This window comes from Thermobia domestica, chromosome 7, assembly GCF_964235325.1.
Source record: "Thermobia domestica chromosome 7, izTheDome1.hap1.1, whole genome shotgun sequence".
In the NCBI taxonomy this organism is placed as follows: domain Eukaryota; kingdom Metazoa; phylum Arthropoda; class Insecta; order Zygentoma; family Lepismatidae; genus Thermobia; species Thermobia domestica.
Window position 1 is genome coordinate 105,601,616 of NC_137460.1, and position 18,703 is coordinate 105,620,318.

An 18,703-nucleotide genomic window follows, 5' to 3' on the forward strand; every position below is an offset into this window, starting at 1 on the left:
CGACTTAAGCGATAGCGATTGTTCCAAAACAATCAACAAGCAAACAAAACTAATATTATCATTCAAATTTCCTATTTGTTATTAATAACCACAGATATATTTCCTTCATTTGCATAAACACTTCAACTTACTAAGGGGACACAATCCTCTTTTGCATGATTGATCTCCACTCTTGCTTTGATCTCAAGCTTTTTACACGTGGAACCGTATTTACCGGGCCCTTTGGACGCGGGGTCTTTCTGACTTGTGCCTTTTTGACGCAGGGCCCTTTTGACTCGCACCCAGTTGACGCCTGGCCGTTTTGACCCGTGCCCTATTGTAATGGTGCTCCTTTTGATCAGGGCCCGTTTGACGAAGTTTCTTGTTGACTCTGGCCCTTTTGTCGCAGAACCCTTTAGACCCGGACCCTTTTGACGCAGCGTCCTTATAACTCGGCTCCTTTTGTTGCAGATCCTTTTTCACCCGGGCCCTTTTAACGCAGAGCCATTTTGTCGCGGAGACCTTTTTACTTAGGCCCTTTCGACGCGGGGCTGTTTTGACTCGGGCATTCTGTAGCGTTCCCCCTTTTGACTCGGATCCGTTTGACGCAGGGCCCTTTTGACTTGGATCCTTTTGTCGTGGTACTCTTTTGACCCAGGCCCTTTTCATGAGGAGCGTTTTGATTCGGCCCCTTTTGACTCGGGTCCTTTTGTTGCGTAGATCTTTTGACCCAGGCCCTTTTGATAGGGGGCCATTTGACTCGGGTCTTTTTGTAGCGGGGCTTTTTTTCACTCGGGCCCGTTCGACGCAGAGCCCTTGCGACTCGAGCCCCTTGTACTGGGAACCTTTGACTCGGGCCCTATTAATGAGGGGTCTTTTGATTTGGGTCTGTTTGACGCGGGGCATTCTGACTCGGGTCATTTTGTCGTGGGACTCTTTTGACACGGGCTCTTTAAATGAAGGGCGTTTTGATTCGGGTCTTTTTGACTCAAACCCTTTTATTGCGGAGAGGTTTTGACCCAGGCAATTTTGATTAGGGCCATTTTGACTCGGGCCCTCTTGTAGCGCGGCACCTTTTGACACGGGTTCATTTCAGGCAGGTCTCTTTTGACTCGGGCTCTTTTGTCGTGGGACCCTTTTGACGCGGCCCTTTTGATTCTTGCCCTTTTGACTCCTACCCTTTTCTTGCGGAGAAGTTTGACCCAAGCTTTTTTTTCGCGGGTCCCTTTTGACTCGTGTCTTTTGTAGAGGGGCCACTTTTGACTTCTGCTCTTTTCTTGTGGAGATCTTTTGACCCGGGCCCATTTGACGTGGGAAAGTTTTGACTAGGGCTCTTTTGTAGCGGGACTCTTTTGATCCTGGCCATTTTCATGAGGGGCGTTTCGTTTCGGCCCTTTTTGACTCGGGCCCTTTTGTTGCGGAGACCTTTTGAACCGGGCCTGTTTGACGCAGGTCGCTTGGGACTCAAGCCCTTTTGTCGTGGGACCCTTTTGACTCGGGTCCTTTTAATGAAAGGCGTTTTGACTCGTGCCTATTTTTGCGGAGACCTTTTGAACCGGGCCCTTTTGACGCCGAGCCGTTTGACTCGGGCCATTTTGCAGCGATGCCCCTTTTTGACCCGGGGCCTTTTGACTCGGGTTATTTTGTCGTGGGTCTCTTTTGACCCGGGCTCTTTTTATGAGGGCCGTTTTGATTCAGCCCCTTTTGACTCGGGCCCTTTTGTTGCGGAGGCCTTTTATCCCGGGCCGTTTGACTCGGGTTCTTTTGTAGCAGGGATCTTTTTCAGCCAGCTCGTTTGAAGCAAGTCCCTTTTTACTCGGGCCCTTTTGTCATGGACCCTTTTGATGAGGGTCGTTTTGATTCGGGCAATTTTGACTTCTGCCCTTTTGTTGCGGAAACCTTTTGACTCGAGCACTTTTGTTGCGGGGTCATTGTGGTCTGGCTCTTTTGTAACATGGTCCATTTTGACTCGGGCCCTTTTGTTGCGGAGACGTTTCGACCTGGGTCCTTTTCACATGGGCCATTTTGACTCGGGCCCCTTTGTAGCGGGGCCTCTTTCAACCCGGGTCCGTTTGAAGCAGGGCCGTTTTGACTCGGGTCCTTTTGTTGCGGGCCATATTGACTCTGGTCTTTCGGTCTTTTCCCTTTTGTCAGGCCCTTTTGACATGGAACCGTATATATAACGCAGCAGCTGAAATACCTGGGGCAGGGGGCCTGGGGGAGTATGAGTAAATCGAAGGTAGATCGATCCAGGGCGCAGTAAAATTAATCACATCACTGTTCATATCAATTTATTTTTTCTTTCGACATATCTGGAGATCAGTGTTCTGACTAATAGCCTACAGCGGCGAAAGACGATATACGTTATCAGTGTTATGACTGTTAACGTAATATATATAGGGAATAAAACGAAAAACTCTATATCGGTCTCCCCCCCCCGTTAGAAAAAATCCTGCGGGCGTTAGTGATTATGATGTTGCTTAGTTACTGTATTATATTATTCTATACACGGAATAAATACTGATGTGTTTTATATAATAATAAGAACCTGATCTACATTTATTACGGCCCTTGCTTTACGACAACGAAACATATTCATGTTCAGCGTAATCAGTTTCCATTCACAAATAATTACAGTGAGGCGAATGAAATAATTCAAGCCCGAACATGTCGTAGTAAATTCCTGAAGAGTGAAAAGCGCTAGTAGCAGTTGTTAGCAGTTTTTAACTTAACATATAAGACAATAATTTGAAAAACTGAGAATACAAATCTTTTCAGAGATGACAGTGCACTGATGCTTTAAATCTATGCCCTTACTCCCTATACCTACGTTATTTCCCTAGTCAAAATAAAAACTCTTCAAAATTAATCAAAATTTCTTATGCAACCATCCCTTCCTTAGAGTACTGCGGTGTCACATACCCATCACGGCGATGTAAAGGCACTTTTGGCGACGAGGATACATTTGTACATGAACGTGTACACACGGAAAAGAAAGTATTTGACAGTTGACAAATTTTCTTTTCACAATAACTCGGGAACAAATGAATTATTTAGGTCATCTTGTCGTTATCGTTAGAATGGTTATAGTTTGATAACTTGCCAAAGTCGGTACTCTAATAGGTTAATTTATTGTTGAGTTATTAGGAAATGAAATTTTGTCAACTGAAGAATACTTTCTTTCGTGACTGTACATGCTTCTCTCACACTATACAGACGAACAAGGACCAGAGCAATAATAGTAGCGGACAAATCCACTTCCAAAAATTACAATTTTTCTCGGTTTCAGCTTTCTTTATTACTTTTATTGTTACTTTTATTACTTTTATTTAGAATCAAGGATTTATAACAAAAGAAGGATCTTTATTTTCTCTAGAATGGGAAATATAAAACTTAACCACCTCGTATCAGTCGTGGCTGTATGATGTAATTAATCATAAGAAAAAACGAGAATCAGATCAAACGACCAGATCCGGGCGGATCTAGCCCGGGGCTGGGGGGAGTCTAGGCCCCTCTAATTTTTCAGTGACAAAAATTTAAGCGATTACGTATTCATATATTTTTGAAAGTTTATACTAAACTCATGATATACTTATAATCTGGGTTGTGGTTGCCCGCCCCGTTTTTATTTTCTAGATCCACCCCTGTCAATAGTATAGTAAACTAACGAAAAAACCTGCAGTTTTAGTTACATTGGTCGAGAATTCGCCCCCCCCTCAAAAAATTGTACGATCCTGGAAAGAAGTTGATCAACAAACAAGATATGAACTTTTTGCTTTCGACTGTACCCGCGGTAATCATTCGATTACCTGCGAGCAACTTTTTGTATCCCTACGTTTTATTGAATTAATTTTTAAAAATATACCACCTTATCTATTAATTTCAAAATGACGGGATTTTTTTTTACTGTTGTCTCGACTTGTCAAATTCAATCATATTTCTCTTTGGGTCTTCATATTTTATTTTTTATCCTTCCACAACAGTGTTTGCTTTAATACCTTGAGCCAACAAAAATTGTTTTCCATTGAACATAACAAATTGCTTTTTGACCCGGTAGATCACACGCATTATAACAAGGAAAAAACGGGGATTTAAGAAAAAGAAATAACATAGAAGGGGAAAAAAATATACCCTTTTTCCCGGAATCCGTTCCAGATAGTTATGTGCACGTGATGACAAAGGAAACTGTCATTAGAAAGATTTTCCTCGTCGTCTTTTCTCCTTTTCTCCGAGAATCTTGTTGGGAGATTTCTGAAGAGTTGACTGATTAAAGATGGCAGCTCAGGCAAAATTACACACGAAAAAGATAGAGAGAAGAAGAGAAAGCAGAGAGAGAATCTTCTAGAAATTCTCAACGCTGCTTTTCCCAACAAGCTTTGCGCGCGTCTCTAGAGTTCTTTCCTAATCATTTTCTTCTTTTATTTCTTTCTTTCTTTTCGTTCTTTTCTTCAATTTTACTTCTTTTTTCCCTTTATTTTTTCTTTCTTGCTTGCTTTCTTTCGTCTTCTCGGAGGATCGTCTTGAAAAGCCTTGTCAGTTGCCACGCGTCGAATGGAATCAGTGAATGAATGTCACTGGAACTGTTGTGACAATAAAGTCACCGGTAGGAAATTAAAACGTTTTTCTTTTTGTATAGTTATAGAATTCTACAATATATGATGTTCTTACGTGCATTACATGAAAGTAATGTATGTAATGGTTTAGAGAATGGCTCAGGTATTAATGGGGGTTAAGGAAAAGAAATTTGTAAGTGATGTGTTTTACTAAGATGCACAAACAAAAAGTATCACATTTATTGGCGTATTATGCGACATGCACCACGTGTTTTGTATTTTTTTTCTTTTTTAAGGAAAAAGCATTTCATTGCATATTATAAAGATTTTTTTTAGGTGTCTTGATAGCTTAGTGATGCAGGTTGTGATGTAGTTGAGAAGTCTGTGGCATTATCTGAAAATCGTGAATCGAGACCAATCAAGAGTTCTTGTCCCTCTGAAGCATATGGACGGTTTAACTATCCTCGACGTTTCTGTGTTAGTGTCTCTGTTGAGTCCGGTAAACATTCAATAGTACAAGAACAAAATCTTTGTAATCTTTCAATTTAATGTCCCATAATGGAGCCCTTTAGTCTAATGGAGATGGATGATCAAGGAAAGTGAATGCTAATGGTAAAATTGGTGTAATGTAAATGTGGGAAGAAAAGAGAGTATCCCTAGAAAAACCACGGATACGTTGTTGTCCATCACAAGTTTACTTAGCCGGAGATGTGTAAGAACGAGTTGAATATGATGGAGAATGAAAGTTATATTATTATTATTATTATTATTATTATTATTATTATTATTATTATTATTATTATTATTATTAATGGAGGAATTGATAGAATGAGAACGTGTGAGGAAATGAGGGAATCTCGTAAAAACCCACGGATGTGATGGTGTCCATTACAAAATCTTATGGTCTGGGATTGAACCAGAGACCCATCACGCCAGAGATTACAGCTGTACTACTGATCCACCGCACCACCTTAATTTTAAAGTGTGATATCAATAAAAGCGATAAATTTTTCATTTAATATAACTTTCTTCCTTTTATGTATATCCTGTACTTCAGAACAGTTCATAATTGTGACTTACTTCTAACACCGTGTTGCACATCGCACCGACATGTTACGCTGTTCTGTGTGGGTATTTGTTACAAGGCTGTGCAAAGATTAAGGAAGCATGAAACAGGCATAAAATAAGAAAAACTTATTGATATCGAATTAGCCAGAAATATCTGCAAGGACTTGTAGAAGTGGTTTATTTCTTTAAAATTATTTTCAGAGAAATAAAGTGCGTCTTATATATAGTGCGCCACAGATGACAAGATCGACGGAAAATATCCGAACTAAAAACAGTGTTGCAAATTTATGAACTCTAGTAGTTACTGTTGTTATAAGAACTATATTGTTATTCTGCTATTAATGCAGAAAGAAAATGATTAATTTTCTTGTGTTCATGTTATTCACTTTCCCTTCATTGTCGAGTCGTACTCGAGAAATATATCATTTTCTTTGTCGGATGAACAATGAGGAGGTCTATATAGCTATAATGAATATAAATGCAATTGGTTATGATATGATTTTTTTTATTTGAGTTTAGCGTCCGTTTCAGCAGCAAAAGTATGTGAGACGCGGACCTACAGCTTAACTTAGGATCCGAACCACATGAGCTCCTACCGGGATTCGAACTGGGGTCTTCAGCGCAAAAGACGCGTACGCTATTCACATAGACACAAGGTTGTTTTACAGTCAGTTATTAATAAAACTGATTCCTAAACACTTTAAATTCTCTTAATCTACAGGTAACTTTCTATTTTTATTTAGTATGCTTCAAGACGACTTGTTTTATAGCCAGAAAAGGAACTTAGCGAACGTATGGGAATGTAAGCGAGTACTATGAGGCAGTTTGACTTAGGATTGAAAACAAACTCCCATAGGGAGTCAACCTATTACCTATTAAAACAATGTGAGAAGACAATAATTTAAAGTGAGAAGACAATGATTGAGTATATTGCTTCTCTGGAATAGTTATTTAAGTAAATGCATGATATTACGCAACAATTGAATGATTTTGCGAACAATAGGATTGTGTTATGTTAAAATAAAGATGCAGTGTTTATAGTAGTTTAAGATTTAAGTTGATTTGTATTTCGTTTTTCTGTGTTTTATTGTTTTTGTAAGATAAAATGAAACAATGTCCTACATGATAAAGGATTGCCGGCAATCTGCATTCACAACAAAAATACGATTTTTCATTAAAATAATAAGAAATTCAAATATATTTCAGAGTATATCAGAGCATACGAATCCTTACTTTAAAATAGAACTCTAATAATTATACGAATTTTTTTTTCGTTCCTTCCAATATTCTTTAGAAAACCTCCTTGAAAATATGTTACTTGCAGGAATACGAGGCAAACCCGAGATTTTAAAAAGAGAAATGCTTAACGAACAAATGTAGGGTAGTAACTCCCTCGAGCCTAAGCAGTTATCGGAGGGAGCACATGTGGCTTGGATTCCTCATTAACTTGTAGGTCCACGTCCCATATTGTCTCGCTGCTAAAAAAGTCGCTAAACATCAAATTAAAAAATCAATCAAAAATATAGGCTAGTGGTTAGCGATCTTCTTTCTTAATGTGATGATCCCAGGTTCAAATCCGAAGATTATTTATCCTGTCTGAAGTTTCTCCAGATCCTTTCCTCAAGTTCTATCAAGCAAATAAATGACATTTTTCAGTGCAGTCACTGGCCAACTTCCTTCAACTTCGTCTTATATTGTTATAGGTTGTTTCTGTTTTCAGTATTAATTGGTCTCAGGCTGTATCAGAAAGTTGATTAGCGTTCAGTATATGATCAATGTGCACTATTTTAAAACATATGAAGCATTCCGGGTAGTCTCCGGTCAAGGATCTCATCTGGGTCCTCTGCTATTTCTCCTACTTATTAATGAAATTCCACTTTTTATTGAAAACTCTGAGATTCTCCTATTCGCTGATGATCTCAAATTATATTCTAGAATTATTTCAACTGAAGACTGCATACAACTACAACAAGACCTACAGCGAGTTCAAACATGATGCGATGACAACAAATTAGTAATAAATGTATCCAAGTGTAAATCTCTGTCTTTTACGAGAAAAAGAAATCCTATCACTTTTGACTATACACTGAAAAAAACTAAATTGTCTAAACCAAGTACTGTCAAAGATTTAGGCGTTATTTTTGATCCTGAACTAAATTTCAATCAACACATAGATATGATAACAAACAGCGCATATAGAAACTTAGGTTTAATTTACAGAATAGGGCAAGATTTCTCCAGTGAGACAACGTTTACAACACTTTATTTTACATATGTTAGATCAAAATTAGAATATTGTTCTACAATATGGACTCCCAATAATAAAAAATACTCTCAAGAAATAGAAAACATCCAAACAAAATTCTTGAAAATGCTTACATACAAAAAAACTAATTATTATCCCAAATATTTTTCCTACAATGATCTAGTAAACAACCTTAATTTTCAAACTCTAGAAAAAAGAAGATGGATGTTGGACTTATTCTTATACAAGTTATTAAACAATAAGATTGACTGTATGGAGTTGGTCTCGAAAATATCATTACGGATTCCCACTTGCAAAACCAGAGTAGAAAATACAGGGACATTTTATTGTGCAAAAGCCAGGAGCAATATATTATATAAATCCCCTATGTGGAGGCTGTGCAAATTATACAATGATATTGTAAATAAGCTTGATAAAGTGGATGTATTTAGTCTTTCAGAAAACAGATTCAGATCATATGTGAAACAAGAAATTTTCTGTAGTAATAATTAAGAAATTTATATATGTAACGTTTGCTGTATGTACACAACACTGTAATTGGGTATTAAGCCTGTTGTGTTGTATATTAAATAAATAAATAAATAAATAAATAAATAATGGTGAACTCAACAAAGAGTTACTTTGGGAAAAACATATTTTAAACTTCCTTCACAACTTTACAAAACGTTCTTAATTCAATTAGTTATATTATTATTATTATTATTATTATTATTATTATTATTATTATTATTATTATTATTATTATTATTATTGAGATTTTTGTTATGATTATTATACTTCGGATAAATAAAAAACCTGGCCAGATGTTGAGTTTGTCCTTACTATTTGAAACGCCTCATACTGTATGTAGTAAATTTGTATGAAATTAAAATAGTTGTTGAAAGTAATCTAAAGAGTCTTTTTTTCGATTCTTAAAGATTTTTTGTAAATACTGTTTTCTTAAAATACATGCAATGCTCCAAATAAGTTCTGAAATTCAGAGCAAATTTGCTTTATAATATTGTAGTACCTTTCCCCATCACTCCGTTAACGTAGAGAAATGTTCTCAACTTTGCAACACTACTTTTCCGACTACAGAAAGTGTCAACCAATAGGAGCTTCAAACACACTACCCACCCCCAACACGACTATCATCAGAGATGAGTTGCCACATTTAACATTAAGATACCCAACACGGCTGCCGACTAGAGAACAAACCATGTGGTGTGCTTCAGTTTCTCTTCAAAGTCCGCGGTGCTCAGATGACACGTTTGCCTCAAAAGTTACGGTTCATTTCATTCTTCTCAGTAGAAAAAAGAGGAGAGGAAAGAAAGGAAAAAGACTCCGTAACTATAAATAAGTTATTGCAAAGAATACGAATTTAAATTAAGTATATATATATATATATATATATATATATATATATATATATATATATATATATATATATATATATATATATATATATATATATATTGCGAGGTTTCTCAACCTTGGACTCGCGAGAACATGAGAGTTGAAAAAAATTAAATCAGTTTACGTCCTACGATCATGCTGGCTAGTCTAAATAAGACGGTGAGGTTGAGAAATGAATTAAATGGTGGAATGAAGTAGGAGGAAACGGGAGAACCTCAAGGAGACACGTGCATGTTTCTCCATCACAAAGCTCACTTGACCCGAGCTGGGATCGAACCAAGGACCTCATCCACCATAGGTGAACGCTCTACCACATTTTTTTTTAATTCGTCTTAACTGGGATACTATTTGGCATGGACAGTTCGTGCAATTTCTGCGTAATCCAAACACGACAGGAACACGAACACAGAAAGGTCCAGGACAATTAAAAATCCGACCGACTATGCTCTTCAGAGGAATTCGAACCCCCAGTGGATTGCGCCTCATGATCCGAAGCCGAACCCCCGAGACCACTAGGGTATTGTCACACTGAACCAACCGCGGCCCGATATGAGGGTGAGAAGGAAGATGTAAATGATAAATGTAATTAGGGTCTAGTACTATAAAAATATTTTTTTAAAAATATTTTGAACTTCTTTTGATAGACATATTTTTATTTGTACACTTGTTTCCAAATACAAAAAAAAAAAAAAAAGAATATTGAAGAATTACGAGAATCGTTTTAAAAGCAATTGGAATAAAAGAGGAATGAAATTCGTTAAAATCTGCAGATTTAAATACAAGAAAAATACAAATATAACTTACAACTGTAAGCGATGAACAGCAATAATAATAATAATAATAATAATAATAATTTATAAACAGGAAATTAATTGTAAGGGTCGCAGGCAAGAAGGTGTGATAAAAGGGGGCCGTGTTGAGGAAGCCTAGTCTATTGCATCATTAAGTCTTTCGTAGTCTTCGTTTTAACGAAGTGCAAGAGAAATTAAATCAATTATAATAATGGAACAGCAGAATGCATACCTAAACGTGCCGGTATATAAAACGAATAAAGAACTCATCCAAATGCCTACACGGAAGCCAGATACTAACAGACATGCGCTAGTCTGAAAATAGTTTTACAAAATAAGCAAATTTTGTATCCACTACCAACACAATATTAAATGATCCTGAGTAAAAACACACTTTCTTTCGTCCTTCTACTTTTTGACGTTTAGGTGAAATGAAGAGGGAAGGGAGGGAAAGAAGAATAGGGTAAGAACGTGGCAACAACGACTTGCCAAACAGAAAGCGGAAAGTGTTCTGACCGCCTACTTGATCCTAGCGCCACCACTGAAATTGGAGTTTACACATCACGTCATCTGTGTCTTACTATACCAGTAAATATGGCATATTTTTTCCTCTACTTGACTGCAACGAACCTGTACGTTTTCTGCTCCGTTATTGTAATTTATTTATTGTTGGCACTTTATATGACTTGCGAGAGTATACTTAATAATATATCGTTAAGATTGATAATAACGTTTAAAATGTCACTAACAATATGGCATCATGTGAGACTGAACATAATAGATGGCTAACCACATATAAGGCTTGACAATTAAGTTTGCGAACTGGTCACTGTGTGATACCAGTGGCAACTCTGTACAAACAGCTTGGTAACGCAGGCTTGCCAATCATGCAATAGGAGCATATCCGGTTGCAATGATGTGAACAGACTTTGGGGGAGATGGCTGAAAGTCAGCTGAAATGTAGAGGAGACTATGTAGATTATATATTCGAAAAACAAATTGTCCTAAAATAGACGAAACATAAACAAAAGAGCACGAAACATTAACATTAATGTCAATGGAAAATCAATGAAAAGCAAATAATTCCTAAACTTATCTCAAAAGCCAAAAGAGGGAGATAGCTGAAGTTCGACTTAAATATAGAAGAGGCCATATAAATTCTATCTTCGGAAAGGACATTGTCCTAAAATAGATGAAACATAGCCCAAAAAAAAAAAAAAAGCAGGAAACATTGACATTAATGCCAAAGGAAGATAAATGAAAACAAATAATTCCTGTACTTATCTCAAGGAAAAAAAGAGGGAGATGGTTGAAATTCAGCTCAAATTTAGAAGAGACTACGTCAATTATGTATTTCAAAAGCAAATTGTCCTAAAATGGATGGAACATAATAATAATAATAATAATAATAATAATAATAATAATAATAATAATAATAAGAATAATAATAATAAAAGAAGCATGAAACATTAACATTAATGTCAATGAAAAATCAATCATCAAGAACAAATAATTCATTAACTTATCTCAAAAGCCCAAAGAGGGAGATGGCTAAAAACCAGCTTAAATATAAAACACACTATGTAGATTTTCATTCAGAAAGAAAGTTTTAAAATATCACGAAACATGAACGTTAAAGTCAATGGAAAATCAGTGAAAAAATGAAGTCGTCCACAAATCTCAAAAAGTATAGTGTCTAATAAGGAGACGGCTAATGAAGAACTTAAAAACGATATAACACGTAAGATAAGTATGGATAGAACATTGTCAACAGTAAAGTTGTTTCAGCAAAATCAATAATAATGACAAAGAAGTATATGCAGTTTCTTCGAATACCCAGGGCGACCTATACAGAGGTTACCTGCTTGAAATATCTCACATCTTGATTTGGAATCTCCAGACTCAATTTACCACGCAACAGGACTTTTGATCTGATCACATGATACCGTCTTTTGCTTAGGCAAACCGGACAGGCCCTTTATCTTGATAAACGATAATTTAAATTTATATAATGCTATATACGATACGATAATATGTGATAGTAATATTATACTTGTTTCTACAATTATCACGTGCATAATGAATATAGTAAGTTTTTATAATATACGACAATTCAGGTTGGCGTCTCTGTGGCAAGGTTTCATACAGGCCCGTATGCAGGGGGGTTAGGTGGGGCCGGGCTCCCCTAAATTTTTGCTGACCCTTTAAAATGTTCACGTTAGTCTTGCAAATGAACTATAATATGGCGATGAACTATAATATGATTGGATTGCCCCCCCTAACTTCAGCCGGTCCCCCCTACATTTTTGGGTTGGCTACCGGCCTGATTTCATACATCTCATAGCTGGGTTCGGATTGATGTATGATAGTGCCTTGGTGAGTGACATTCATTATTATTGTTGCACGGGTACCCGTTTCCCTAAAGGCTTAGGTGCAACCCTCCAAATTTACATTCTACATCTTAAATATATCTTTATCCGCTCCCAAATATGCTATTCTCAAGTTAAAAGTTTTGTCCTCCCTCAATTTTTGCATGAGTGCACCTTGCGTCCTAAAACCTACTTGTGGGCGCTCCGGTATTGTTGTGTGCTTTTGCACGCCACCACCAAGAGTGCCGAAGCTTGAATTAGGGAAAATGAATTATCATTACATTTCTTGTTCAACTTAGGAAGAGTATAAATGAAATCAGGGACAGGTTAATTAAGTGTATGAGATTAATGTCACTCATAAAGAAAGTGTTTTGTGTTTAGTGAGAGGAGTCAGAGAGCGTCTGTGAGGAAGAGAGACCAGAGTGGCCGTATTCAGAAGAACTGACTAAAACATTGCAATTATTCCTGAAATTGTGCGTCAAAATCGTCAGCTAATGTATGAGAAACATAGTAGACGAAGTAAACATTGATAGTAGAGATAAGTAAAAAACTTAGAATGAGAAAAGTTATGTCCTAGAATGATCCCGAAAAAGCACACCGATAAAGAAATCAAAGTAGAATCAAACTTTGGCAAGATCTTTTGGAAAGAAAAACGATGGAAAGTAAGTATACCAATACATCCCCTAAAATAGACCACGGAAGTACATAATGGAAGTACCACGTAAGTACATAAATCTTCAGGATGACCCAAGAAAGTTTCGTCAGTCCAAATCAAGCACCAAAACAATACTGCTAATCTTTTTTGGTATCGTTGTGAAATGATTATGAAATGAGGTATTACTCATTATAAAAGTTTATCAACCAAGTTTAATATTTGAAGGTAAGGCTGCATGGAAAGGCTAAACGAAAAAAACGAACGTTTCAACAACAACAACTAGAGCATCTCTTTGATCACGACAATGCACCAGCGAACACGCCGATATGGGAGGTTTGAGGCAATGAGTAAATAACTACATTGTAACACCCTCCCAACTAATCGAACTTTGCTCTCAATGACTTTTTTCACCCTAAGACAAAAGAAAGATTAAAAGGAAGATGCTTTTTTTTTTTTTTTTTAGAATATCACGGGTAATATGGAATAACTCTAAAGTTAACTTCAGAAAGCGTTCTAAAATTGCTTTACAGAGTAGATTGACCGCTGGAGTAATAAAAAGACGAGATTATGTAAAAGAAAATAAAAGTAATTAAAAATATAATTCCAATAATATACAAAAAAAAAAAAAACAGACTGAAAGCGAGTGTAGATCAGATTAAATATGTGGTATGCAAGGAGAAACTATGGCAATATTCATCTTATAAATCACTAATAACAAATGGACAGAAAGTGATTAAATGATTAAATGTATTCGTAGTGTTAATAGAGAGGGAAGAAGTCTGTTGAAAAATTAGGTTATATCTTGTACTGTGAAACGGGGTAAGTTCGTCATAGTTGCAATGTCACATTACATGCATGCGTGCCGTCATCAATAACGAAACGAATTTTCCCTGCGTTATTAACTCCATGGCCTCCTGCAGTTTTCCTTGTGGTAGTTTTGATAGCTGCGGACTCCCACAACTTTCTGGTACTTTCGAGGTATGTTTTCAGCTCACCTGAAAGTAAAAAGAAAAAAAACTTCAATCTCTTACGCTTCAAAAATGACAGGTGTGCTGCGAACAACTTTCCAGGACAAAAAGCATGCGCGTCATGGTGGAACTGTGGGACTACCTTTGACGTCGGACGAACTGGAAGAGAGATGCGCACCACGCCACAGGAGAACATGTACAACTTTGACGAAACCAACATAACAGACGACCCTGAATCAAAAATGGTGATTGTTCCTGGAGGTACCAAGGATGGCACCCACAAATGATCCCACAGGAAAGACATGGATGGCAGTCTTGTGGAATGCTTGAACAGTCGCCGTAAGGAAATGAAGCTGAAGAAACGCAAACGGGGTAAGAAGATCGTACTGGGAAAGAAAATCGAGAATGAAAATGAAATGAAATCTTTGTGTTTTACGTCCCACGGTTATGCCGGTTAGGCTAAAGGAGACGGTGATGATGAGTAATGAATGAAATGGTGGGATGAAGAAAGTAGAAGGAAACGGGAGAACCTCGAGAAAACCCACGCACACGGTGTTTGCCCACCACAAAGTTCACTTGGCGGGGACTGGAAAGAAAATCGAGCCCTGCGGTGCCACAGCTGCCGGCCCATCGACATTTGCCAAAGATTCTGGCACCCCGGCATATAATTCGGAGATCGATGACAATACGTGTGGTATCTGCAAGTGTGATTATAGATACTACCGTGGAGCTGACTGGGTGCAATGCCTCGATTGTCAAAAGTTGATTTGCGAAGTATGCAATAACAGAACCAAAGACATTGACTACATGTGCGATATTTGCGAGGATGATGACTGAACATTTCATCAATAACCAACATTACCGATGTAAAAGTTTGTACTGTAATTTGTCACATTAAAACCGTAGGAATGTAGTCTTTTCTTTTACTTGGCAACACTCAATAAGTGCTTTTAGTACCGTACCGCAGCGTTTCCCAACCTTTTTCAACTTGCGGCACACTAAAGGTGTAACTTGAATTCTCGTGGCACACTCATACATATTATTATTATTATTTGCAAATATAAAATACCATGGTAATTTTTTCCTATGATTAGTGATCATCTCACAGAGAAGAAAGCTCGATCACTGGTTTTCCCCTATGCTAATGCATTATGCTTGTTTTTTATTCTAATTTTAAAATAGAAAACAATTGCAATGAAATATAGGACTCAGAGTTTTAAAAATACATTTTCTTTTTCGAAAACTGTATCCAACCTTTCACTAAGAACGAAGATCACTAAATAACGAACGAACAAATGTCTTGTAGTTTTAATTTCGCTGTTTTAACCAAAACCGGTTCATATTATTGCAATCACACAGCTTGAGATGCGTCGAAGTCAAAACACAGCTGTTGAACAAAGTGTTGTTTTGTCATTCACGTGCGAATGAGTGTTCTACGTACTTGACGCGTACCGTACAAGTGCTTCCATTTCTTGGTGTTAGTATGACTCTCAATTGAAGAGTAACATAGGAGCTAACCGTGGAAATGTGTACGAGCTGAAATACTGTCTGCTACACAGTAATAGATGTACAATAATATATTACAATTACAGTAATTTTTCCATGGTAGATATTCATAACAATGTGAAATACAAAAATATACATTTTTTCCCCTATGCTAATTCCAACTGTATCCAACCTTTCACTAATGTCTTGCAATTTGGTTGCTATAGAATTAATAATTTTGTTTCGATTTCCTCGCGGCACACCAGCGGTCCATTCGCGGCACACCAGTGTGCCTGCATATCTGTACAAACCCTGCATATCTGTTTTCCTTATGTCGAATTACCCCATATCTGAGGACACTTGGTCAATTCATTGACAGACACCTACCTGACGAAGTTACACCATGTTGCGGGGTAACTTCGTCAGCCAATAAAGTATCAATCTGGCAACTCTGGGAACGGAATATCGTTATGACATTAATGGTACGAGTTCATTACGATTTAGATGTTCATACCTCATGAATTTCAATGATGTGCATCCTGTGTTGCAGAGTTTGCACACAAAAATATTATCAGAACCTGACGAAGTTACCTCGGTTTACAGTAGTTCTCCGTAGGACAGAATGAACACAGTAAGTATAACAACAGACTATAGATTAGTACTGGTAGCGATATACTATCAATAACAAATGTCCATAATAACTTCTTTTAACTTATGTACCTATTCTGGTATCAGAACCATACAGAAAGCATCCCAAACAGAATTATTTCATTGGAATAATAAAACTAAACATTTAAACAATTATATTTAAAAATGTCTAAAGGCTATATATTATGCTTCAATCCAACTAGCGGAAATTAAAATCAGAACCTCGTTCACCGAGGGTTTGCGTATTAACCACTTTTTTTATTATTTTTAAGTAAAACCTAAAGCAGGTAAACTAAATATACCTGCTTTTCCTTTTTCTTGATTTATTTTGAACCTACCTTTCTCATATTTTCTCTTAATACATTGACTTTATTCACTTTTGTTATATATATATATATATATATATATATATATATATATATATATATATATATATATATATATATATATATATATATATATATATATATATTATGCACACGACAGAGACATCACAGAAACACCGAGGGCAGTTAAAATATACACATTCTTTTCAGCGAAACCCAAACCCAGGATAAACTTTGCCTTGTAATCTGCAGCAGAACGCTACAGGCCACTCATCTCTGAATACCACAAAGTAAATCAATGAGGAGAGGTTTTCAAACTTATTGTATTCGTTACTATGAAAAGTTGAATATTATCACTGAATTTTGATCTTCCTTTAATTTAGTTTTCTGGTATATTGAATATCCGATAATGTTTCCATCTGCAAATAATAATAACAATAATAATAAGCATAGATAAATCAAATGGTGGGTACTGAACTTTTTCCCCCATTGTTAGTACATCAACCTAAATAATAACACTACGTTACTACTTCATGTCGATTTTTATGTCCAAGTCTACTTTTTCTTTGCAAGTATTTAAGAGATGACAAATAACGTCAACTTTTCGTTAGCAAATATAACTGACAAGTTTTGTGATGCTGGAATAACCTATAAGAGGGATGCATATAACCACTCGACCAGGGCGAGAGGTTCATCGGTGCGGGCGAGTATTTAATATCATACTGAAGGTAAGTAAATGATTTCTATTGTGGGATATGGGCTAGTGGCTTTTCTCTTGGACGAGTAAAATTTTGTTGTCTATTTTTATCCCTGACCTATAATATTGTAAGGATCCCCACCTTTCACGACGAGCACATGTTTATCCTTACCACACGTGCTATTTTTTACAATCATCAGTACAGGCAGACGATACATATAAAACCAGGAACGTTTACCTCCGGTGCTTGGGGTCTCTGGTTCGATCCCAGCTCGCGCCATGTGGACTTTGTGGTGGACAAACACCGTGCTCGTGGGTTTTCTCAAGGTTCTCCCGTTTTCTCTCACTTTCTTCATTCCACCATTTTCACTCATCTCTCATCATCACCGTCTTCTTTAGCCTACCCGGCATAACTGTGGGACGTAAAACTTAAAGATTTCATTTATTTTTTTCATAAAACCAGGAAGACATGAAGCCAGCCAGCATGAGGGAACCCGAGGAGGAACGAGCACCCAGAAATCACCTGAAAAAGAGGACCTGAAGTGAAAAGAAGTATTAGTTGACCACTGATTGCTTAACCTATTCCTGCTTCTGAGGTCGCCCTGCACGAAGGAGTATTACCTGTACCTTGCCCAAATCACTGGAGGCTGCCATGAGCTAAGGGGATTCTTAACTACAACCTAAATCTCTGGAGGTTACCATGAGCTAAAGGGGTTAGCAAAGTACCATATCCTGAAGTCACTACAAACAACCTGAAGACTGCTATGAACTAAAGGGTTTCCGTGCAGAACATTTCCTTCCTTCACCTTACTTGTTATAAAGGAAGATTCTGCTATATTCCCTTTATAGATACAAAGACTGTTTTGTAATACTTATAAAATAAATTCGGTGAAGGGATAAATCCCAGACTGTTATTGTCTCTGCTTAATAGACATTACATTACAGATATAATTTAATGACTTTTTTCTTTACAGAATCAAATATTAAACAACTGTACCAAATACCGAATGAGTAATTTCTTTAATTAAAATCTTGCCATATTCCTTTCTGTTCAATAATTTATATCAGAGACAAAAAAGAAAAAGAAAAAATGAAACTTTTTAGTTTAATACTCCACGGTTATGCCTTTTAGACTGAAAGAGAGGGATGACTGATTGTGACTTATTTTTTCTCCTCTCCCACCCTGGAGAATCGAACCCGGGAGAACGTACACATTAGATACAAGACGAGAGGGATTTGGAGTTTGGTTTAATACATATGATTTAATTTCCTACATACGTAGCTGCAATGTAACTTGAATTTTCTTTCATCCATTCATGATTCGTGAAATATGAATGTTCGTTGCAATAAAATGCAGGTTCTTTACTTTAAAAAGTAATTTCTAGCAGACAGGATTCGAACCCATGCTAATATAAGCAACTCTACAGATTTCCGTGACGCTAACCACCAAGCCGCGAAAGCATAAGATCGGAAGTGTTCCTCATATATATACTGTATATCGGG

The 18,703-nt window shown here is 36.9% G+C and overlaps 1 long non-coding RNA gene across 1 annotated transcript in view; it reads right to left on the bottom strand.

The window, feature by feature from the left end:
• Positions 1 to 12,303: 12,303 nt before the first annotated feature.
• The window catches only part of LOC145690298 (uncharacterized), a 159,132-nt gene continuing 152,732 nt past the window's right edge, over positions 12,304 to 18,703 (bottom strand). The window contains exon 2 of the long non-coding RNA XR_014132192.1: positions 12,304 to 14,071. This is a non-coding gene — a long non-coding RNA (uncharacterized LOC145690298). The remainder of the gene's footprint in view (positions 14,072 to 18,703) is intronic.